Source organism: Apis mellifera, linkage group LG10, assembly GCF_003254395.2.
Source record: "Apis mellifera strain DH4 linkage group LG10, Amel_HAv3.1, whole genome shotgun sequence".
NCBI lineage: Eukaryota > Metazoa > Arthropoda > Insecta > Hymenoptera > Apidae > Apis > Apis mellifera.
This window is the reverse complement of record NC_037647.1, coordinates 2,007,637-2,034,393: the sequence shown is the minus strand read 5'-3', so window position 1 is coordinate 2,034,393 and position 26,757 is coordinate 2,007,637. Positions and strand designations below refer to the sequence as shown.

General features: G+C 42.0%; 1 protein-coding gene across 1 annotated transcript in view; it reads right to left on the bottom strand.

The window, feature by feature from the left end:
- The window catches only part of LOC724765 (protein embryonic gonad), a 66,913-nt gene that overhangs the window by 5,484 nt on the left and 34,672 nt on the right, over positions 1-26,757 (bottom strand). The window lies entirely within an intron of this gene.

The window sequence follows — 26,757 nt, the reverse complement described above, 5'->3', positions numbered from 1 at the left end:
CGACTACTTCGCTGGTCACCGATCTTGGTATGAGGAAGAGAAGCAGGAAGAATGAGGTACGAGGTCCTCGCACTCGAGAGAGGACTTTGGAGTGCTCTGCCACTTCTGAACATTGTTAAAGATACGATGATCCTCGTGGATAGATGCGTTGTTCCCCAAATTTTTTTTCTTTTCATTCGATGAAATTAAATTAATAAACATTGTTCTGCCTTTTTAATTTTTTTTTTTGTTAATTATTAGAAATCATTGCATTATCCTTCAAGATCCACTTATATGATATTTTACTTGAAAGCCCAATTAAAAGATATATAATGGAGTTATGTAATAATTTTGAGTAAGACAATTGACATTTAATAATTCAATTAAAAAAATATAAAATTACATAAAATATTGTATATTATTGATAGACGCTAATCATCATCATATATCAATATGTATATGTACGTATTCTTGAATTAAAAAAAAAAAAAATCAATATGATTAAATTTCTATCAATTTCTTTTCCTGGTACCATGTCAGCTGTTTGATATTTAATATATTTATATATATATATATATAAAATACAAATTATAAATAATTTGATAGATTTATTTATATATCTGAAAATTAGAAAGTTAGATTAATTTGACGTATAGACAGATTTAATTTTTTTGATTAATTTATCTTCGTTCGATAAATCTATCTCTTACTTCATTCCCCGCATAGTTGCATCACGTTTTTATTTTATTTTCACTTGTAATTACTTAACATTATCAACCAGTTCTATCAACTAATTAATCTAATTTTAATCTCATAATTGCACAAGCTTTCACACACGCTTTACGCATACTCGAATACTCAAATAATTTACCAAGGGTTAAATAAGATCTCGATGATGATAGACGGGTTTAATGTCTATAATTGCTCGGCAGTGGGATGATCAACCATCTGATGATTAATTGGCAGATCCGTCCACGGAAGTGAATCCACGCGTGATTCGAGCAAATCGATATTCGAACAAGATGAGGCGAAACTTGTTACACCGTTTTCCTTTTCTATCACTGGAACTTGCGAAAGAAATCATCGGGGAAGAGGTTCTCGATTTCATCGAGTGTTCGCATAAGCTCAGACGTTTCTTCAAGCTGCTGTTACGCGTGGAATTATCGGCATGCATCCGTTTTCATCCTCTTTTTGGCGCGATAAATCAAGAGGCACGTGTTAATCATTGCGTTAACGACGATGACGTTGATTATCGATCCATGCTCGAACGAAATAAACGATATTCGTGAAAAGATACGTTTTCAAAACGTAATTAAGAAGAGACAAATTTTCCAAATCTTTCTTTTTGGAATTGGAAACGTTTTGCGTATGAAGATGATCACTCTTTATGCATCATTTCGAAGAATAAAATTTGCGTATAACTTTTCATTTCTTGAAATTTACATTTTCTTTGTAAAAACATTTAATAAATAAAGTAATGCATGATTTTATGCAATCGAAAAGAATGCAAAATAAATTGCAAGAGCGATTGCAATTTGATATCTGAAATTTGATATGTGAAATCCTCGGAGAGGAAATTACATTGAAAGATAGAGATCCGAACTGAACTACATAGTAGAAAAGAAGAAGATTTATTCAGATGTTGGTTTCATTTAATTTTCCTAAGAAACGAACTTCTTTCCTCTACACTTCGCGGAAGATCAATTTACTCCCCGAAGTGAAGTCGAGTCACGTTCTTTGGATCGCAATATCCTTAACTGACAAGCAAATAATGCACCTTCCCTCGGACCATGTTTTCCAAGATCTACTCGTACCACTTTCTTGACACGCGGATCCGATCCACGATTCGATCCGGCGATCGTTTCCAGTCGATCGTCGAAAGGAACGTGTTTATTTTGCTCATTACTCGTTGCGCCGGTGTAAAAATCATTATTCCTCGTAATTTTGAATAATTCCGCACGATATTTCAACGTGAACTCTGAAATAACATCGTTGGATCGAACGTTGTTCTTGATGGATCGTGATAATTTAGATTGTACAAATTATAACACAGTATTTTTATATAAACACTTTCACTGATGAAAGAGTTTCAATATGAAAAGAGAGATACAATAAGAATCTCTTACGATCGAACGTTACACGAATTTTAATTCGATCTAAAAAACTAACTAACATTCAATGATATGATTAAAGAATCAACACATTTATCATAGCTGTTCAAAAGCATCCATCCATTCCATAAGCGGAGATATAATAAAAAAGAAACTATTTCATTACCACGTCATTCATTCTAACACGAATCCCCCCCTTCCCTCTTCGTTTCCTCTTGTTCCTCCACGCTTCGAGCGACAGTTCTATCATTCTGACGTCTTAATCGCTATCCAATAAGTTCCGGTTGAGCAATGTTTTGATGATCGCGGTGATCGAGCAGCACGCGATTCGCACGCCTCTGCTATACTTTGCTCCCGGCCTTGAGGCAGCCAAGAAGCCAACCACGGCCGAAAACGGTCAACGGGGATCGATGAGCATGCGGTGTTCTGCACGTTAATTCGACGCTTTAAAATCGAGCCACAACTCTCCCCGCCGCGTTCTTCGTGAGCGGCCCTGATGCGCTCGTCTGAGGTCGTCCTCTTGATGGTGACATCAGACGTGCACCGCCTAACAAACTAAGCTCGGACTCGCGAATCTGCTACGCTCCTTGTAATCCCGCAACGTCTGACCCTGATCGAATTCCGGACGGAATACCCAATCGCTCGCTTTTTCCCTCATCCTTCTCATTTCGGTGATTTTTCGGACGGTGGAATTTTCGGCTCGAGGTTGCGCGATTTGTCGATTGAATTTTAATCGATCGATGAATCTTTTTCCACTTTTTTCAACAGATACGAATAACAAAAATGAAATGCATGTATTGTGTATCGGGTGAAGTCATTTCTTTCTCCGAAAATCTCGTTGAATTCCCTTTTTTGTTTTTTCGCAATCGTTATATTTAAACGAAACGAGAAAAATAAAATTATCGAAACTTGACTCGTTTATACAAAATTTCAAACAACAGAATTTATTAGATTGATACTTTCGAAAAGATGCACGAAGTACCATTTTTACCACGAAATGGAACGATAAAAATTTCAACCTGTGCTTTCAATAAAATTATCGAAACTTGATTCGTTTATACAAAATTTCAAACAACAGAATTTATTAGATTGATATTTTCAAAAAGATGTACGAAGTACCATTTTTACCACGAAATGGAACGATAAAAATTTCAACCCCCATCTTCTTCTTTCGTGTTATATAAGAAATATACGAAACTCGCGTGGCTGTAACGCGCCATATATCGTATATCAACTCGACTTCCTCTTCTTCCTTCCCTCCAAGGAAGGAGGGGGGAAAAAAAAGATAAGTAAATCCAGCAGGATTCCGGTTCTCGAAACGAAAACGGCCTTCATCCTCCGAGCGAATCGTCCCAAAGCGGCCGATTATCCCTTACATCACACCCGTCCCTCTCATCTCGATTCCGCTCCGGTTGCTCGCTTCGGCCGGCGTCATCTCGAGCACCCACTCGAGGCCAAGATAGCCGGGGCAAGTGGCCGAGCGCGCGCTCCAGGATAATTGTATCGCTCGAACGCGCGAGATACGCGCGCGAGACGCGAGCCACGGTTTCGCCTCGTTATGCGCTCGCCTCGTTTATCTCGCCGCAGCATCCCCGCGGTGACGAAGCCGGCCTGTCGCTCAACTGAACACGCGAGCACCTATGGGGATCCGATTTTATCGTTTGACCACATTCGCACGCGCGGTGAATTTCTCTCTCTCTTCCTTTTATCTTATTCATTTTTTTCCTTTCTTTCGTTTCTGATTGTTCGTGAAGAGGGGCGATGATAATATGCGGAGGAGGGGTGATATGCAGTAAATTAAACCATCGTAGAAGCGATGACAGATGGATTTGTGGATCTGGGGATTGGTTAATTAAAGATGCTCCATTTTGTTTCCGTGGGAAAATAAAACGTTTGAAATGAGAAATAATAAATAAGGTTAGTCTCATTCCTCTTTTCTCCTTAAAGAAAGAAAGTGAAGTTTAGAAGAGCCGTATATACTACAGATATTGCGGATAAGGTTTTATAACTCATTTGTGAGTGTGACTCATTCGATTGAATGAAAGATTAATTTGAATAATCGAAGCGTTACGCAATATTAGAAATATGAACGATCGATAAATCGATCGTGCGAGTTAAAAATTTATCTATTTAATATTACCAGTATCGATAGTACCCTATCATTTATCCTTTCGCCATACCAAAATTTATCTCTCCCAACACCGCACACGTAGGGCCTATTATTCACAACCTACTCGAAAACACGAGTATCGGAAAACGGTAATTTGTTCCACGGTATCTTGTTCTGTACGGTAGCTATTCTATCTACCGATCTTCATCCTTTCTCAAAACTCTTTTGCAAACATCCACGTTATTATTATTCCTCACCCGTTGCACGTAGATGGATAATTATCGTTTATAAAATCGAATCCGTTTATCGAGGATGCAAAACGTTTCGCCATCTGGATTTTCATCCTCTCTCTGAAATCCTTTGCACGCCACAATTATTCTTCCGCTCGTCTCACGTCCTTGTTATGCGCGGATAGACAATTATCGCTTCGTAAAAATCGTTTCAGATACACATGTTTCGCCGTCTAAATGCGTAATACGCAACGAGCATAAATCCAGGATGTCAACAGCGTGTTTTCCTATCACTTTGCATACGTGATGGATCATTTGATCGGACGTCGCTCGGATATCGTATAAATCAGAGCGGTCGCGACGTCTATGACAACGGCGGCGACAGCTTATGCTGCTTGTAAAAATAGCGTTGAAAGCGAATCGGGGAGAGTTCAAGAGCGAAGCAAGAGAGGCAGACGGAGGGACGGAGAGACAATAGGTCGAATGTAAATGCAGGAACGTGAGTCCCATCTCGAATGCAGTCAGCTTCGTTCCAACGGAAAACCTTGTTTCTGTTTCGTTCTCCCGGGGAAATTCGACAGTCTCGATCCTCTCTTGAGAGAGGTGGTTCTTGAAACTTTTCACCAAAATCTAGATCCTTCTTGCCAAACTTTTACCAATTCTATAATCAAATGATTTATATAACTTTTCATATATATATTATAAATCTTTCAATCTTCATCCTTTAATTCGAGGAATTCATTCGACACTATGGATCTCGATAAATCGCTAGAAATCCCCCTCCCAAGAGGAGAGGAGCTAGGAAAATCGAGCACCGAAAGTAGCGAGCGGAGAGAGAGAAAGAGAGAGTATCAAGAGTGGCGCGTAGTATTCGCGCGGATGATGGTGCACGCGCGGATTACACGGCGTGTTTGCGAAGCCATTAGAAGGCTCGTTACGTGTCATTGCCATGGATATCAGCCGTTCGTCGTGGTCGTGACGGTGGTGTCCCCGTGGCGGTCGTTGGTCGTGTGTCCGAGCGGCTTGGACACGAAAAGCCGGGGCGAGCAGCGCGCACAATTATGCATCCGCGGAAGACAGAACATTAATTTATGGTTGAAATAAGGGGCCCGGCGTGTGCGCGCGCGTGTCGGCGCGTCTGTTGCCGCGGACGAGCGTGGGCGCTGTGAGTGGCTCGCTTAAAACATTTCTCTGGTTCAGGCACTCCGGTGCGCGCCTCCAACGAGACACGGCCGCGTGTTCGTTATTTGTACCCACGTATTTATATGCATATATAACTACCTACGTGTATATACGATCTCGGTTATGGCGTGCGAGCGTGCGCTAGGGCATCTCGCTGCCCACCACCCGAGGGTGAATTTGGCAATCTTTCTTTTTTCTTAAATCGTATACTTTCTCGTTAATTTTTATTACGTTTTAGAAGAATTGAATATCGGTTGAATGTTTGTTTTTTAAAGAATAATGTATTAATTGTTGTATAATAATAACGTTATTATTATTCACAATTTTGTATCTCTTATAGAATTTGGAAGGAAAAGGGAGAAATCGATACACGAAGAAAAGTATCGGAACTTGTTTCTTTAAGTTAATTGTAAATACGAACGAATAATAATAACGTTAAAAAATAAAACTTAAATGGTACGATACGGAGAGAATAATAAATGCTCGCAGGAAATAAACGAAAGTGGAAAAAGACGAAAAAGCGTGTACAGATATATGAATCGAACACTTGTCGCAAAGAAAAAGGAAGAAACAGTGAGAGAGAGAGAGAGAGAGAGAGTAGTAGGAGCGAGAATTGGCGAGAGAGACAGAGCGACGTAGTTGGAAAGGGAGAGTGGACGCGATGGAGGAGAGTGGAAAATAAAAAGAGAAGGTGGAAGGAGATGGATGATAGGAGGTACGAGTGGGACAGGTAGAGACCACGAAGCGGACGATTAATAACCGAGGTGTTTCGAATAAATTAAAGCACTTACTTATCTCGCGCTCGCGCGAAACACCGATAGCGAGCGGCTCGTGGTCTTTGTCGTAACACGACCAACATATTCGTTGGATTCGTACTCACCTATTCACCGGTACGCCGTGTCGGGGATTGCTTACACCCGGCTACCTGGGTGGTTCTACGCGTCACACGGAAAAGGGGACGGCGCTTCAAACGCCCCGCGGAAACCTCTCCAACTGCAACTATTCTTTCCTTCCGAATTAAATAAATATTTCCCTCAAACTAATAGGAACTGAATACATATAATTTTTGCGTCATCTTCTTTATTCTATAACAAACCTGGAACTATCTTTCCTTCCAAATTAAATAAATATTTCCTTCAAATTAATAGGAAGAGAACGCACGCAATTTTCATCTTCTTTATTCTAAAACAAACCTGGAACTATCTTTCCTTCTGAATTAAATAAATATTTCTTCAAAAAACTAATAGAAAAGAAATACATGCATATAACAAATCTGGAACTATCTTTCATTCCGAATTAAATAAATACTTTCTTCAAATTAATAGGAAGAGAATATATGTAATTTTTACGTCATCTTTATTTTATAACAAATCTTTCCTTCCGAATTAAATAAATATTTGTCTCAAGAAACTAATAGGAGGAGAATACGCGCAATTTTCGCTTTTTCATCTTCTTTATTCCACAATAAATCAGATTGCAAAAGAAATTTATATCTTCTTGAAAGTAAGATATTATGACCAAGTAACTAAGTCTCTAACCTTATCCCCAATCGTGTCCTCACGGTCATCGAGCAACACTTCATTAACCGATCATCAAGCGGCACTGCAATTCTTCCACTTCTCCATTCTTCTATCTTCGTAAAATCGCGTTTATCAAGAGCTCCAATCGATTCCCCTTCCGCGATAATTCCCTCTTCTCCCCTCTATCCCATGCCAACTGTTGCGTTGCCTCATCGACTCGGCTTCTCCACGAGATTCTCTCTCTTTCTCTCTCTCGTGGATCGTCGAGAGAGTCCATCGGCCGTTGGTAATTAACCTATAAAGTAGAGGAGAGTCCTCTGAACCGTGAACGGGTCGGTGACGCGTCGGTGCATCTATCCGTGTAGGCGCGCACACAGAGAGGAGGAGAGTTGGAGGCGCGGACAATGGAACGAGGCGAGTTCCAATCGCTTAACGGTATAGAAATATCCTCGTAACTCGGCCGACAGGGACAATCGGAGCGGAGGAGACCCCGAGAGCAGGTCGACGACGTCTTATTCCCGCGGCTGAGGTCGTACCCTTATACACGCTATACGCCGTGTATAATACGGGGCAGGAGGGGAGATGAGGGAGGAGGAGAGCAGATGGGAGAGGAGATGGAGGAAGGTGGAGAACCCCGAAGAGGAATTGAAAATAAGCACGTCGCGCGGGAGCTGGCAGGTTCGGCCACGGGTTTAACCTTGAGGATGATTAGAAAGCAAAAGATCCCACCGTGGATCACGACTCGTCCTCGTCCGCAGAGATTCTAACGATCAGTTACGCCGGCCAGATATCTGGGCCAGTGTCTTGGGATCGCGTGTGAACGTTTATCCTCGTTCGAGATCGGGATGGGTAACGAAATTTGATTCAATTGTTGATTGGCATTATTTTGGAAATGTGATTGGAAAGTTTACACGCTTGATGAAATCGTTTACGATGTTTGCGAATTGGAGATGATGAAATGAAATTTACTTTTCTCGATTTTTATGCACAAATTATGTTAAGTTATTGTAGAAAATATTCAGGAAACCGTGCGAAATATAAAAATAACCGTAAATTAAATTGTATTATTTATTGCGCGATATATATAGTCTCATCTTTCTCGTGTACCTAAGAAATGCTGAAAAAAAAAATCTTGCGACCATTCACGAGCAAATATATATCCTTCAAACGCGACGGCATTTCGCGATGACTCCGATGGCCAGCTAATTTATGAAACATTTCACTTGAAAAAAAAAAAAAAAAAAAAAAAAGTAACTCAGAGTTCCCTTCGCAACATTTTCCACCTACGTTGAAATGTCGCAACGAAACGCGTTCCATCGGAGAGGGAACGATTCCTCCGAGCTTCATACGTCCAGCAACGATCGACGCAACAAAGGAATCTCTCCGACGTATTGCGTCGAGATCGGAATGCAGGTGGAGGCGTCGTGACCGATTGCGATCGTTTCGCGCTCGTCGCAGATTCTCGATACATTTAAATCGCCTCGTTTGCTCGGATGCTCGATCGGCCGGGAGACGAGAAGATTCAACCTCGATCCTTCCCCATGTTTTCTCTTTTATTCATTTATTTTCCTCCTCCTTTTTTCTTTTTTTTTCTCTTCTCTTTTTTCCTCTCCCTCTTCATCGTTCCTCGACCGATTCCTTCTTGACACGACACATGACTTTTCGACCCGGCCTGCTCGACCCAGATGGACCACCGATGTTGCTCGATTCGTCAAACCTCGATTTTTATTCGCGCGTGAATAAAAAAATATAGATGGAGGGAGGAGGGGAATAACAGGATTAATTTCTACGAGACGATCGTTTGAAGGCTAAGGCCATTTGAGCGGAGGCTTGATGATGTAAAAAGAAGAATTTTAAAGCTGGATCCATAAGAAAATGTTGTACGTTGTTATTCGATTTGATTTGTTTGTCTGTTGGTCTAACTTTTGAATCGACGATGATTGTGATTATTATTATAACGATTGTAGAGGGCGGTTTTAGAAGATGCAGTAACAAATTATGGCTAATGTGAACACGGCTTAAAACGTGGAACAATAAATCGAAACGAAATCTCTCGTATTTATTCGAAAACGATAATAGGTTAATTTTATGATATGGAATGGATATAAAAATGAATTATATGGGAGTAAAAATATACGGTGAATAATTTAGAAACGATAATAAAAATATTATTATTGGGTATAATCCCGCCGATTTGTGAAAGGAGACCGCTATCGCGTTTTAGAAATTATTGCTAATAAAATTATATCGTGTACAACGATTTTATCGACGGTTGTATATTTAAAAAAAAGATATGAGATTCTTCATTCCCGAATGAATTATCGAGACACTTTACACGGAACAATTTAAAACAGTCTACGAGAAATTCGTTCGATCAACAAGCAAGATTGAAATTACATTTCTGTTGGAGCGGAATGGGAGTGCGATTGTTAGGGTTCGAAGGTTTAAAATGCCCACGAGAAACCATCAATTACGCCAAATGATTCTTGTAGCCGGTAATTACCAGTAGCCAGGGCCGATTTGTGTCAGCAGCTGCAGCCACATCGCGAGCCGATCGATTGTTTCTCGTGGACGCAAAGGCGAATGTGAATTGTATTGGCAGTCGATTGCGAGATATTCGTGGAGGACGAATACCTCGATACGAATGTATCCATGGCAACAACAATATCAAAAATTGAACATTTATATCCTAAAGAAAATTAACAAACAATATATATATATTCTCAATCCATTTGTTTCTATTATTCCAAACGATTTAATGAAAAAAATCTAGAAATTTGAAACTAAAATTAAAATAATTCGAACAAACACGAATTCCATTCAAACATTTTTCCACCCACTCACTTTGGATCACACGTATCATAACACACTGAAATCTATCGAATCGTTTAATTTCCCCATTTCGAGCTTGTTAATCACACCTCTCCCTCCCTCCTCCTCCCGTATCAACCCGTGTTGATCACTCATAGCTACAAGCGGCGTGCGTGACACTCGTGACGTCCGTCCCCCGGTTTTTTTCAAAGCGTCTCGTTTTATCTCGGCCGGGATATCGGAGAGATGGCCGGGAGCCGCGGCGCACGAGAAACAACCGTTTCGAACGAATGTGAAACGAATCCACCTGTCGACAGGTAAAGCGCCTTATCGTCCACGGCGATCGGCCACCTTTTGATTTAATAAGACCCACCACTGTCGAGATGACGAGGTCTAGATCTGGACGACTTCCGTCGCGCGGGCGAGGGGGAGGAGGAGAGGAGGTGTATATCGAAGGATCCGAGTATGCGCTGCGGGGCCACGTCGACAACACGGTGTCTCATTTGAATTCCGATCGAGTATCGGTCCCCTCGATCGGGAAGGACCTGCTCGGTATGCGGGAGGATCGTGAACGAGGCGAGCGTTTCGCGATTTCGACCACGATCCGCACTACGTCTTCCACGCAATCAAAGAGATTCGTATATCGACGCGGGGATCTGGGTAAAACGGATGTTTACCTGGGTCAGAGGGATCGCCGGTGGAATGCGGCTAGTGGTAGCCGTGCTTACTCTTTCTTCTGGAATATCGAGAATTTAGAGGTGGGATATCTCGTCTGAATTGGCGATCGATTATTACGAAAGGAAAGAGAAAATAGACGAGTTATTCGTATTATTCGTTTCATGATTAATCTTCATGAGAATTTCTTTCTCTCTCGACGAAACGATTAAAATTAACGACTTTTATGTTTCCACTTTTACCTTCACCAATGCTCTCCCACGTATATAACACACCCACTATCTACGTCCACGGGGAAAAAAGGTGGCAAATTAGCTAATGTCGAAGATAACGACGACACCGTACCCTACCTCTGCGCGTTCCCTGTTGCTCGTTCTGAAGAACGCGTGCAATCGTTATCCTTCGCCTCCGTGTGCACGTGGGTGTTCCATTCAGGGCGTGTATTATCCCGGCTGTCGTCGCTCGTCGCCGTTGACTAATGAGACAAAAATCAACAGATTCACCCCCCAACCTCGTCCCACACGCGTGGCCGTGCTTACAAGCGCCGTAATAAGCGCGGTTGGAGATTGTTACGCGAGCCACCTTGCGTTCTACGAATCTTCCGTGGATCTTAAGTGAGCAATCGGGTTGAATTTGATCGGTATCGGCGATGGAGTTACGATGGTAGAGAGAGTAGATTGTTCGTTGGATGCGAGCAGTGAATCGAATTCCTGTTGCGAAAGCGTGGCTTTTTTTTGCCACGCGCGCTCGGTGACAAGAAGATCGAGAGAGGAAGGAGGCAGTTTGAGAGAAACGTTCGATCGAATGAAGTTTCAAGTGCTGGAACTTCTCTCCCGTTGCCAAGTTGGGCAATGAGAAATTCCAAAGATGTGATTTATCGCGTGTAGTGGAACGGATTGACAAAACAAGTGGCAAAAAGGTGAACGCTGATTTAATCGAGCACCGGCTTGCTTCTCTTCAATTTTTTTTACAATTCTTAATCCTTTCGCAAGGAAATTACTCAATTAACTGTAACGCATATCTGCTTCGTCTCCTCTTTTTCAATTCAACGACAGATTGTTATTAAAATCATTCGTTCCTTTCCTTTCTTCAAATTGAAATAAATCGATTTTCAATAGATTCTTAATTTATTTGAAAATATATATCCAATTTCACTCTTGTTCTATATTTCGCAATGAAATAACTTTTAATTCTCCCCTCAATCTTCGTGATAAAGATATCTCGAAAATAAAATAAAAAAAAACGCGGAAACGACAAACCAAACTACCAAAAAGTAGATGATGCGCGCATCGACGAGATTACAGGCTCGATAATTAATATATTGTGCGGTAATTAATATATTGGCCGGCCAACATCGGCAACGTGTTATTAGAGAGGAGCCCTCGAGAGTGAGGTCGAACCACCTTTCTCCACCAGACGACAGATTCGGCGATTCTAAAGGGAGAAGTTTAACCTCTTTCCTTCCTCCTCCTCCTCACCGTGGATCGTGACTCAATTTATCACTGATCATTTGCGCGATACGAATCCATCGTTGTCGCGGATAAACATCCGCCAAGTTATTACCGGTAGCAGGGAGAACACGGAATCGTCTTTTTCATATGCTTGATATGTAATTTATCGATCGGCCGCCACCGATAACTCGTCCAACCCTCCGTCGGAGAGGAGCGAGTCATTATTTTGAGAGAGTTTTTTCGTGGTCGATGGAATTTTTAACGAGAGGAAGGATGTCGCTCGAGCTATCGGCGGGAATCAACGGGGGAATTACAAGTTAATCAAAGATCCCCGAGAAAAAGATCGTGAGATAGCCGAGAAGGAGGATGATTCGGGGTGTGAAGATTCGGGGTGTGTTTGGCGATACTTATGAATTTTAATCACGCGTAATTGCTAAATTGGTTTTAAGAGAAGAACGTTGGACAATGTTGTACAATTTTATATTCCCTTCGAACGTTTTTATAGAAATAATTACAAGTCGAACTTGGTTCTAAATGATTTTCAATTCTTTTGATAAAATTTTTGTTCCAGTTTTATATTCGAGGAAACGAGATGCGTATTTTATGTATTACACGATTTCGGTACGAATTTTCTTAAATTTGTTTACATTGAATTCGAAATTTCCAACCATAAATTGCAATTATAAAATATCTCGGTTCCTTTCCTCCCCGTTCAAAAGAATTTATACGCAAAGTTGTATACGAATATAAAATTGATTGTCCAATTTTTCGTGAAATGTAAAATAAAAAAAGGAAGAGAAAATTCCACGGTTTAAAACAAAAATAAAATAAAAACATTCTTCGATTAACATTCTTCTTTTCAACCGACTGCCAAACGATACAATAACATCATCGCATAAACTCACTTACATACTTTTTTACGAGGGAAAAAATCCGATAATTATTAACCGTTCGTCGCAATTCGATTACAACCGATACTATTTCATGCAACAAACCGATTCAATCTCTATAATAACATTTCTTCTATCGAACAAGAAAGAAAAAAAGAAAAAAAAAAGAAAAGAGAAGACAGAATACGTAGTTAACGTTTCCAATGCCGGCTCACTTTTGTCGCGCGTGTATATACATACACACGTGTACACACATACGTGTATACACAAACGCATAAACGCTTTCGTCAAGGAGACGTGCATAAAAATCAAGAATTAATTGAGGCTGCACACCGCGAAAGGGGAAAAAGAACAGGGGGGTCCGAGCGCGGCCAATTAAGCGTAAAAAGTTAATCGCGCGTTTACGACAGCGTAATTCCCTCCCGTTTGCAGAATCGCCTTCGACCGTATCCTCGGTCGTGGTGAGGCGAGCTTTCCCAGATCATTAATATGTCTGCCGACACATGGAGCCGGCCCTAGAAAACGGCAAGAAAAACGGCTGTAAAGACGAGTAAAATATCACGAGGCTCAGTTAATAAACTTCCATATTACGTCCCGCGTCGATCTCTCTCTCTCTCTCTATCTGAGAGTTTCACTCGCTTTTCCCTTTTCTCCCCCTTCTGAGGGAGGAAGGAAGAGGGGAATTTTCCATTTCCATTTCTTCCCGCGTTTTCCATTTCCAACGCGATCGACCGATCGGAATAAATTATCCGGCCCATCGGATTATTTCCTTACAACACCAGGCGAACGCAGCCGGCCTTATTTAGAGAGCTCGCGGCCGTCTAGTGGAGGCTGGAAGTGACCGCGGATGCCCGACCGCGGATACTCCCAGAATAGGAGAAATTCCCTCTGACAATCGGCCTGCAGACCGCGATACTTCTTCTCCTCTCTCTCTCTCTCTTTCTTCTGGGGGAAGGGGAGAGGGAGAGATTCGCGGCGGTTCTATTGAGCCCCGCGTCGAGGAACGAGCTCGTCTAGAGCGGCTAGAAACCTCGAGAAATCGCGGAAACCGGGTCGATCCGAAAGGTCAACTCGACGACATTTCGCGGCGGAGGAGTAGTCGTTATCGATAAGTAGAGTTCTGAATTGGAGGGATTGGACGTGGGTGGAGTTATAACAGGGATATTTCTGCAAAGATATTCAAGTATAGGTATATTTTAGAAAAATTATTGGAAATTATCGTGAATGAAAATTGTAGGAAGAAATATTTTATCGTTTCGTTCAATATGATTGGTTAAGAAATAGGTGAAAAAGTTTGATACTTTCTACATGTCTTTCCAATAATAATGTAATATTAATTGGAGTATCGAGAATAAGTAGATTCGTTTATTACAGTCAAGCAGGATATGAAGATAGAACAAGGAAGAAATGACTCGAGTTAATCTTGTGACATACAAATTTCTCTTCGAGTAAACAGTGAAAATTGAATAAATCTTTACAGATAAATACCGATGAAAATGGATTTATCATATCCATTGTTCGTTTCAAGTTTATAAAGATTTTCTCTAAAAAAAAAACCATTTACAAATTTGAAACGCACAGGTTCGAAAGGAAATCCCTGGCTAGGCCAGCAACGCCCACGAATAAACTCGAATAAACTCAAATTTCCCAACTGTGCGCAATTATCCGCAACAATCCACGGCGATCATCGCGTTCCAACTCGAAATTTCACCATTGCCGAGCGTGTGTGCCGCCGAGAGGAGACGTGTTAATTCGCAATGTGTCCATTGTGGCAACGGGGTTCCACATTTGTCGAGGAGGATTTACGAGCTTGTTTCCAGCCACGATGGATCGGACGAGCGGTTGCGTGTGCAGGCATCGAGGGAGCTGTCTCGTTCCCGTTCGGGTTCGAAGGTGGCGAATGACGAAACAGGCCTACGAATACAACAGGCCTCGTCCATCGAAATCACGTGGAATTAGTAGTCTGCGAAATTTGAATTTGAATCCGGCGCCTCCTCGAAGGGGTTGCATTGAAAGGAATCGAGGACGCGTGATATTATTTTCCTCTCTCGATTTTTCCTTTTCTTTCTTCCTTCTTCCCACGCTTGTTTTCTCTTTCTTGTTTTTTTCTTTCCACATAGAATATACACATCTCGGAGAAGAAATAATTTTTGCACGGGTTGAGTGCATCGATCGAGTTGACTTTTCCGATAATTGCGGCCACGGTGGATCGTCTGTGATGACTCTCTTTTTGCACCTTCAGGTGCTTTGGAGTAAATAGAAAGAGGGGGAGGAGGGGGAATCGAATTAATCGCGCTGTTGGAGAAAAGGACGAGAAAGTTGGGAAAACGTGTTGTGTATACAGGATATATATATATACACTATTCTTCTTTCTCTCTTTCGATGTGACCATGCGCTTCTTTCTTTCAATGGTTTCTTTCTTAAATATCATCAAAGGTCGCGAAAGAGTTCTTATTAAATGACAGGTAATAAATCACAGGTGCGAAGTACGGAGGTTTGTTCGTTCAAATTATTTTATCGAGGAACGAAAAAATGTTTTTTGTTAATAAACTGCGATTTCTCTTTTTCGCTAACGAAGAATTTTGATCCGCCGACAAGTTGTACGAAAGTGCAATAAGAATTTCATTTGTATGCAATTTTATTTTCGAAAATGTTAAAAAACTACCAGGGATTCATAACGTCCCGAAAATTTCTCTCACTTATATACCCAATCAATACAATAAATCACCGATAATTAACAACGAATTGCAACGATAATCGTGTAAATAATTAACGACAAATAGACCCGTAATAAGACAAAGAAGGTAAGAAACGCGTACAAGGAAATAATAAACTTACGCGTGTATTATCGAATCGGCAGTAAAGCGCAAAGGCCTCGATCGATCGAACGAATGGTAAAGTTCTCTCGCGGTCGCAATAAACGTGACGTTTCCCCGCCACGGCCATAGTCGAGGTTAAAGCAAGGGGAAATCCATCTTGGAGGAGGCGAGGATTGGAGAGAGAGAGAAAGAGGGAAAGAGTCTAAGGAGATCGAGATTCCTGTGCCCCATGAATATTTAGGGCCCCCGTGCTCCTGCAATGGTGTATTTATTCGCGGATGCCGGTTTTATATCACTCAACCGGGACGAAGCTTCGCGATACGTCCACCGGCGCTGCCGGCTTCTCAAAGAGGCTTTCCCGATCGGGGGATCCGTGTGCCCGATCCACAGAGATCGAGTTTCACCCGTCCAATGGTCCTGATCACGTTGAAATATCGTCCGACTCGTCGATCCACGATACGAAACCAATCGACGCGTTGCTAATCGCGGATTACGTGTTACCCACGCGGTTGCTTCCGTCTGTCTGTTAACTGGATCTTTCCACTTGACCGGGGATATAAAGAACAGGGATTTATAAATCGTATGTAATTATAGAGGAGGAGAATGAATATTACTTTTATCTATTTCTCTGCTATGATTTTCAAATTGAATTTTTTCTTTTTTTTTGCAAAAAATATTGCAATGAATTTAGAATTTAGATTAAAGTCGAGAATAGATTAAAGTAATTGAAGATTAAAGTAATTAAATAAGTAATTGAATCATTGTCAAAGTACAAAGCTATCAGGTTAATATGTATTCTCAACTTTTTATCTTAATATTCTCCATCGTCTCGATCGTGTGCTAACATTTGACTGGTAAAAAAACGTTTCCATCCACTTTTCCTCTCGTTCCATTATCGTCATCTAAAATCCACTTTACGTCAACTCCGTGCCATCTCAATCTAACGTTCGATCAATTCTCCGTTCGATTCGTTTCTCGAGACAAAAGCATCCATTCGCGTCTATCGCGAATTGAACAATCGTTCAATTAACTCGATGAAATCTCTAATTGAATGATCGACGGTGGAACAATTAGCTGTCGTGGAGTCGACGTCGTTCTCGATTTCGAGGCATGGGCAAGGCGATAAATTAAGTCGCGAACCTTGGAGAGTGTAATTAAGTTTGTCGGTTCGAATTGGGCTCGTGCACAACTCGAGTTTCCCTCTCGAGCAAAGCTGTTAATCTCCTTCGATCCGCATCGTGGCTCATGCGTGAAGATGAGGCGCGGTGAGTCGATCCTTGGATCATCGATCTTTACGACCCGCGGCGCCATTTTTACGCCGCGCGATTGAATTACGTTTACGACGGATCGATGTACCGTGAGTACACCTTTCTTTGATAGAATTTTATAGTGTTTAAGATGAGTTTGAGGGTGAGGCGTAATCGTTACCACTTTGTATATTTGCTTCTTCCTTCTTTAAAAAGGATTGATTGCTTGAAACGGGTATTTTTAAACTTTATTCAATTTAGGGATAAAATTAGATTTAGATGGATAGCAGGAAGAGATCTCTTCCTTTACGATCTTTCGTTTCTTTAAACTTAGATTATGAAAAGATTTATCCTCAAACTTTTCATAATACTCTCTATTATAATTTTTATACGCGCTTGCAAAAAGAAAATGGAAGAAGGAAAAAAACAATTGAAACGTTTCACTTCGCGTCGATTTTTAAATAATAAAGATCTTTAAATACAAAAAGAAAAAAAAAAGAAGAAAACGTATAAAATTTCTACACGCGCATAAACGAAGGTAGAGGCGAGATTGCAATGTAATCAACTTTTATCCAACCTATCCACAAAATCGAGACGAGACTCCATTAAGCAATCCAAAAGGGGAGAGAATCGATCCTTAACAGAAGCCTAAATTATGCCTCTACCTTCTTACGCTTCAGAAACTTCAGAAATCATCAACTATCCCCCAAGATCGATCGCTACCTTTTTCACTCCTTTCGAAGAGTCGGTAACACGCGGGCCGGATTCGTGGCGGAGAAAAACGAGGAACAGGGAGGAATACAAGGCGAGATCCTTCGATCTAAGTGGAACGATAGGCGGCTCTGAAACGTGGCACACGTGATTGCGGGCGATTACGCCGTCTACTTTAAAGGTTAATGCCGCGATCCCAGAAAAATTGTGGGATTAATGCGTCGCGTGTGCTACCGGTTGCGTGGCCGATCGCCATTCCAGGCGCGCGGTGCAAACTGGGTAAAAAAGGCGACGGTGGCGCTCGAGAGCGGCGTAGAACGCGCGTGCAGAGAAATTGGACACGGCTCGAGGAATTATCGGGAACTCTGTTAACGGAATTGGTATTAGCGAGCTGCCTATAATCCATTCCGGATTCACTCTGGAACATCAACACGATCGTACGCTAGCTGTGCGGTCTACAGCCTCGATCTCTCAGGGTGGTTTCGTTTCGTTACGACGACGGGGAAAAACTTTGATTCGCGGAAACTTTAAACCAAGTTTACACCGTATTCTTCGTTCCACCATATGACAAATAATTAATTAAACAACGATACGATACGATTTGGAGATGATAAAGTGTAACGAAATAGGGATACAATTGATTGTGAATCTTTTTATAATGTTGAAAAAATTTCAAAGCTATTCTAGGTTTATCCGATTTCTACTTGAATCCATCCTTTACGGATTTAAACAAATCTGATTTGGTTGTAACATGAAAGAAAGTATCTGTAATCTGGTACTTGTAGACAGGTTGATTGGTGCGCCAGAAGTATTTCCTAATGTGGATTTATCGAGAAAGTATTCAGAGAAAGCGAATAAAAAAATAGAAGCTACAAAAATCTCACTATTCTTTCCTATAATCTATGCAATTTGTATAAAAACGTCACGAGCTAAACTATCATAATAAACTATATACAATATGGATTATCAAGGATCGAAAAAATATATCAAGAATGTTTTTCAATACCAATGAATCGAACCCTGTTTCATTTTGAGCAAAATCCAAAATTTTCAAAAAAAAAAACACTCTAATAATAAAGTAACGAAATAATAAATCCAAGAAGCATCGGAAAAATCCAATCCAATCCGCGAACTTCTCAGAACGGGCAGAGGCAATCAAGCATTTCCGGCTCGAAATGCAAACTTCGATTAATCGACCATCGTCTGGATCCAGCGTCACTTAATAGTTCATAAAGCCGGGTTTCGCGAATCGTGTTCCCTCGTTTCGAATCCATCCACGGAGATTCACGGACGGATCGTAAGAGGCCATATTCCTCGAACGAGCTTACCTGCTCGCGAGCGGGCTTTTGACGCTCGTAAGTTCCCGTGTAATGACTTAGAGGATTGCGGCCGCCACGGCCACGGACGTGTAATTTACGCGGCTCGTAAGTCGCCGAGGTCTGCAACGGTTCGGTTACAAAGTCGCATGCCTCCGCCTCTGATAGAACGCCTCGTAATTTCGACGCTAACGATCGGCGAAACCGTGGATTGGATCTCACGCGGCGAGCCCTCCTCCCTCCTCCTCCTCCTCCTCCTCTTCCTCCCTCCTCGAGGAAGGAGCGGATGGATAATTGGGAAATGAAAAGCTGGAATAAGGGAACTGGATATCGTGGCGCGGGAAGTGAATAATTATCGGACGATGAAAGTGGGTGTGATGGTTGAATTCGTTGGAGGATGCGATAAAGTTGAATTCAACTCCGTTGGGAATAACTTTAATCCCTAGCTGCTGCACGCTAGAAGATATACAATTTCTAGTATTTATAGAGAAATAAAAGGACTCGTTGTAACTCGATTTATAAAATATGTTTTATACTTATAATTTCTCGAAAGCTATACCGAGCAACGAGACAAATTTTATAAAAAAAAAAAAATAAATTATATTTTCATTACCTCATAAAATGCAGCAACACCTCAGGCCGTAATAAATATGGAATATTCGTTAAAAAAAAGAAATTGATCGCTCTATTCTCACGATACCCCTCCTCCTTCCTCGATTAACCTTCGAGGCGTTGCCGCGAAAAGCGTATTAGTTCCGCCATGCGATAATATCGGCGGGGTATATATTCCTCTATCCGGATATCTGCCGATATTATCTCTACAACTGCTCGCACAACCCCATAGAGCCCCGCTAATACACCTTGCGCTAGCTAGTGCACGAGCATTACCCCCACAGAGGCGTGTAAGCCCGGTCCCCGTAAATGTATCTATATGCATCTGCGGCTGGTGCATCTCGAGCGCCTCTTATGGGATGCGCTGGCGTTGCACCGTAATATTATTAGATAAACGGCACGCCGTTAGATAGTGTGCGCTTCTATGTGGTTTACATAAGCGGTTGTGACCCTTGAGCTCCTCTCCCTCCCTCTTTCCTTTTTCCTCTTCCTCCTCCACACTACTTTGGAACGATCAACTATGTTATAGGCCGTGATGAAACATTGTAGGGAAACTGCCAGTGCGACAACTGCGATCTTCCGCCTATTCCGTCCCTTCGCGGAACGATTGTCTATCCGAGTTTATGCGAGCTTGCTTGAGCAAAGGGAAATTGCTTCGAGATTGTGCATCTTTTTCTGAGATATTTGAATAACGAAAATATCAAGCAGTTGCTTAAGTTTCATTTTAATTATTGATCTTCGTCAAAAATTGATTTTGTTGAAAGGTGTGCTTAAAAAGTTGCTCAAGTTCGATTTTAATTATTAATCTACATTAAAAATCGATTACGATTTTGTTGAAAGGTTGAGTTGATGTATACATCTGCTGTTATTGTAGAAAAATTTTAGAAATTTCCTCTTCACAATACCAAGCCTTTAACGAGCGACGAAACTGCGATAATTTTTCGAAACGAAATCATTCCACTTAATCAGCAAGGCGATCCTAATCTCCCTCTCTCTCTCTCTCTTCCACTATCCAATTTAGGAAAATTATGTAGGAGGCCTAGTCGTGCACGTTTCCTCGTGATAAAGCGTCGTGTTCGATTTCGGGCGCAGATAGCACGCGAGCCGCGTGCACGCGTCGGATCAGGAAGATGAAGAGGAGATGAAGAATGTTGCAGCAGAGCATCGGGTCCTTCGGATCTTCATTAATAATTGCCCTCTCTTCGTTTTGGATCAAGTTTCTCCGCGCGTGAAACGCGGTCGCGTTCCTTTCGTGACCGAGGCATGGGCCTCTGAGCTACCTCGAAGCGTACGGTAAAGGAGGATGAAGATGTTTAACGACTGCGCGCCGGACGGAGTCATTAACGAATTCATAAGGAAACTCAATTAGGGGGGAAGAAAATCGAAAGTCGATCGACGAGATGAGAATTCCTTCGTTGGAGTGCTTTCTTTTCCCTTCCTTCTCCTCGTTTACACCCATTTTTCTCTTCTTTCGTAATTGCAAATTGTTCCTATCCTTCATTTCTCTTTTTCAAAGTCAGTTGAACTTAGACTCCCTTCCTTCGAAACACTTTCGATATAAAATTAATTCGAAATACATTTTTACAACTATTTAAATCAAACAATTCCTCAAAAAAAAAAAAAAAGAAAACCGACACACAGTAACGAAAAAAAAAAAAAGAAAAAGAGGAAAAAAAACTAGAACCCAGAAAAACGGTAGCTTTGTCCGTTTACTAACGTGTCTGGCTATCAATCTCGATCGAATCCAGGACACTTTTCCACGGCTGTGTAACCTTGTTTCCATGTCGTGGAAGATCGGTCGTGGAAAACGTGCGCGACAACGTCTAAGAAGGAAGGCCGCGGCGCAATCGGCGAGATTTCCGTGAGAGCCGACGTGATCGAGAAGCCAATACCTCGATTGCGCCCGATTGCGGTCTGGCCGCAGGGAGAAACGAGCCTGATCCGCCTAATGAACCGATCGCTGTATCGATTAGCACCGGTTAAGAACGATCGATTGCGTGTCTTGTCAAATTTGTCAACGGGCGCGAACCGGCCGCAGACATAACGATCGTCAGCCTCGCTTCTTGCGAAACGGTCTACTCGGCCTCTGGGAGGGGAAAGAAGAGGTCTTGGCTGGGAAGAGAAGGAGGGAAGAGCGGATCGAAAATTCGGCGACTTCGGTACTCGAAGGTAATTTTCGGATGGATTGCGTGGGTGGATATTGAATAGGATTATATAGTGGAAGCGCGACGGTGAGTATTAAAAATGAAAGTTGAGGTTTAGAGGGAGCGCGGTTTCGAGGGGCTGATTAAAGGGTTGCGAGAGGATCTCTTTCTTTCGACGCGGATGGAATGGTACTCGTGAATTTGCCAAGGGACGAGTCTCTCTCTCTCTCTCTCTTTCGTTTCTCCCTCCCTCTTTTCTCTCTTTCAAGAATGATATTTCGAAGGAAAATTTGAAAACGAGGATATAAATTTTGAAGAAATGATATATTTCGGAAAGAATGAATTGACGAGACGAATTAATGAAGAACGCAGCTGGTCGATCCCGATGAAATAACAGAACCGGTGATTCTCTATCCGAAAAATTTGAGCACGCGGATAATAAGACGTTTCGTTTTTCCCGGTAATATAAGTGGCGGTTGCATCCACGGTAAGGAACCGCGCGTTCCGCTGCGTGCTAGGTCGGCTGTATCACGCACCTTGTATCTTTTCCCGATCATGGAACATCACGTACGCGTGCACGTTCACCCCATTCTCAATTTACGATCATCGAGAAGCGATAAAAGCGGGGATCTATGTAACATAATACGCGATGTCTTCTTCTTCCTCCTCCTCTTCTCTTCCTCCTTATCGCATTCCTTTACCTCTGAAAATATTCAGAACAACAAAATCTAATTTGCATACAATACTATTTAGATCAACGAAATTCATATATTTGAGACCGAGGATCTTTTCAAGAGACCCTTATTATTAGAAACGTGGAAAAGTGTTTAAAATTCGAACACTGTACACTGTACTCTTGTTCTTATATCACGCATATCTAAATTTTATTTTCTCTCGATTAATCGAAAAATTAACCTTCCCATCTCATCTCGTCCGAGAGTTACTCGAAGTAACACGAAAGTATCTCGAGCTCCATTTACATACACTTTCATAAGGTAAATTTGAACGGAAAGGGGAAGAGAAGAAGGAAAAGAGACGCGGTCCAATTACTATAAATTGAGTTATAACCGGATCAAATTGCCTATAATTGGCGATTGCACAGCTTAATCGACATCCCTCGGCCCCCTCCCACGTGTTCTTCTTCTCGTCTCGCGTATGAAGTTATTCCGCAAAGTGGTGTTCGGCGTCGGCGAGGAGAACACCGGGGATTAAGCCTCGAAGGGACTCGCGAACGATACGGGACGATACCATGCACGTACGGTATCGTGGTGGATAGACGAAGGAGCGGAGGCCGAGCGGAGATAGGCCGAGAGAGAGTCGGTTGTAAAGGAGTCGAGCCTTATCCCTCGACAATACAAATTGCTGATTATGCGCCCGGCTTTTACGTGCCTTCTAATTGGGCCGCCTTACCTCTTGGGAAAAGATCGGCCGATCGTACGATCGGCCCTCGTTAACCCCTAACGCTCTCCGTGCACGCCACGGTTCACTCTCCTCCTCTCCTCATCCTCGTCGATGTCGCCCCTCGCGTGTATCCCTCTTTCCTTCGACGTGTATGGCCATGCAGGAAGCACGTCGTACCAATTTCGCGTCGTACCATTTTTTCACCGTCGAAATCTGGATCGAGCGGTTGATCCATTGATTTATGTGGGATGTTCAGTTTTCTATCCGAGGGATAGATTGATGAAAATTGTAATAATTATTTATACGATTAATTATTTGTAATTATTCACACGATAGTAATTTATTTTAACGGATATAATAATATTCGCGCGAGGAACAGAAAGAAACGCGAGCGTTCCGCTGCGTGCTCGATAAACGACTGGATCATAATATTTTGAATAACGCTTGATGTTATCGTGTCGCGATTTATATTGCCGTAATATTATGGCCGTAATATTATCGAGATTTATATTTCCGTATTATTACGGCCGTAATATTATGGTTTTAAAACTCTCGTAACAATATTATACACGATATAAATATTATGGTTTTTAATCACAATTATTATACACGATATAAAAATTTCGAAGAAAGTAAGAAATATCGTTATTCAAAAAAATAATTATTAGAGAATAAAAAATGAAAGAACGAATAATCGATAAGAATGTATCGTGAAATCAATGAAACCAAAGATTCTTCCGTTTAAAAAGAAATATGATATCCCCAGTACATTTTTCCTCGCCGAACCTCATCAAAATCGTATTTTCTCGATCGAAGCAATCTTATCAACGTATATGTACACACACACACACACACACACACACACGGTATAAAATAATACTCACCCTAGGACACGGCTCATTACTCACCGCTATCGCGGCCGAGAGTCGTTACGAGAGAGTACGCGTTCGTCGTAATCGATTAAGGCTCATTACGCTCCTTCTCTACCTCCTCCTCCTCCTCCTCCTCCTCCTCTTCGATCGTTAATTCTCTTAATTCTCTTTAAGGGAGGAAAGACAGGGGAAGGAGGAAACGAATGAAAAACCAGAGACGAAAAAAGGAAGAGAAAAATAGACGAGATAGGAGACGTATATACACGACGCGTATACTTCTTATTCAAGCCGCGTAGAACGTGAGTGAGCGGTCGATCAATGGCTCCTCGTGTCCGATGGACTTCCAGGTCCCCGGAGAGCTGTCGACATCCAAGCACCGGTGCGCTATGTTTCCCCGTTTCTCGTATTTTATACGAGATCTCCTTTCGTAGATCTTCCCCTACGAACACAGCCGCCTTCTTGCGCTCTCCCAAAGCGCTTCCGGTATTCCTCCTCTCGAGACAATGCACGCAGCCGCTTTTTTGTTTCGCGCAAATGAACCTATCAACGTCGACGCTCGTTAAGACAGCCACGGTGCATGGAATATCGATGATAATCTTGATCGATAATCATCGAGTTTCCTATTTGTTGAAGATGTTGGTCTCGTTTCGAATCGTCCCGATCTTAATACTCGAATCTCTCTTCGCTCGCAATAATCAAATATTGAAACAATTACCGCGGTGAATCTTAATCCTCGGCCATCAATCCATCAATCCGCGTATCAATTACTCACCTCCAAGTGAAATCCAACATCTCTAAATCTTCATCTCTATGAATTATTACGATTCTTTCCTCAATCTTCTCTCCCCCCGATCGCTCCAGTTTCTCCCGCAGCGCGAGTCGAGAACGTCGATCTCCGGATAGTTGACCAGGGAGTCTCGTCGTCGATATTTCACTCGGCAAGAGCCCTCGGTAAAATCGTCCCGCGTGCACCCAATATTGGCCAATCTCTCTCATGCATAGAGTCATGACGGATCTAAGCGATTGTTTATTGCCGCTGCAGTGGACGAACGCGCCACGCATCTGCACAGTTTCCGTTACGCCGACATGCGAGACATTATCCGAGTGTCTGTGTCGTGGAGCTTGCTCCCCCTCGGAGCGCGGGATGATCTGGAGAAAGCACGGAGGAGTTTCGAGGAAGGAAGACGGATCGGTTGATTTAAGATGATTTAAGATATCCCTCGAGGGTAGTTTGAATGATGGATATCGTGTTGGATAATTTCGAATGAATAGAATAATGTTGGATTAAATTATGACGAATGCACCATGTCTACACGGATTGTTTCAAGTTCTTTTCTATCGTGCGAGGGGGAAAGAATATCTGGAAACAATTTTGGGATAATTATTAATTAATGAAAATTGAAAATTGGGAAGGAAACGAACGGGGAAGTAAAAGGATTGCTTCAAGAATCGAAACTTTTCACTTAATCGATCTCTCTATTCTTTACATTTCAAACTATGTATCTAACAAGAAATCCCCAAGAGAAATATTTCAAATCGTTCAAACGAGAAACTAATCAATCTCTCAAGATAAAACTTCACGTCTAAACTCCTTGATTATCCATAACTCTTTCTTCTCGCCGATACGTGTATTTATAATAGAACAAAACCGATCTCCAACATACTTGGCTAATATTCCCTGGTGAGCTCGACAGAGACTAAACTAGATATAACTATCGAATATATATATATATATAGTCGATACACGCGCGTGTATTCTCTACTGTTCGCCTAGTCGGACAAATCGACTTGGACGTAGCCGCGATTTTTCAGGGTGTACCACTTTTTTCGAACAGATACCTACCGCGCGCGCGGAACGTGGTCCCTTTATGTCCCGTATACATTACAGCGTGAAATGAATGATTCCTCATACCGAGGCGTACCGTACCAGTGAGTTATAGCCATTTCCTTGAAAGTTGCCCCTAATGAATTTGGATCATCTAACGAAGGCAAAACCGAACGAAAGTTCTTCGCACATCTTCAAAACTTTCACGTCGTGGAATCACTACTCGAGGCTCTTGCGAAACTTGTGTATATATCCTTTTCAGAATGTATATTCCTTCGTCAGAAAATTTCATTTTATTGAGAATTGAAATAACACGCAAGCAAATCTCTAAAATCTATTACACCGATATTTATATATATTTCATTTCGCCTGTGTTGTTTCGATTAGTCAGACTTACAAACCCGAAAGCCTCTTCACGTTGGATCAAATCGCTCGTTAGAATTCTTCTTCATCCACTATGGGTTCTAGATGGGTTACGTAAAAACGATTATCGCTCGGACGTGTCGGTCGATTAGCATCGATGATCGAGGCTCGCGCGAGGAGGAGGATGCGTCACGTGTGGGGCGAGGGAGAGAAGAAGAGGGACACGAGAAGGTAGTGGCGACGAACGCGTTCGACCCGGCAAGGCCACCACGGCGTGGGCAGATATCCGTAACTCGATGATTTTGCAACGCTCTCGAGCTTCCTGCTGCAATTGATTAATGACGATGAGTCGTGTTGCACTACTCAGATATACACCTGGATATTGTACGCAATGTAATCGAAGCGTGGACGAACGAGGTCTTCAAGGTTAGAACCGTTGCCGGATTTCGATCGATCTTTCATTCGCTTTTTGGAAGATTGAATGATCG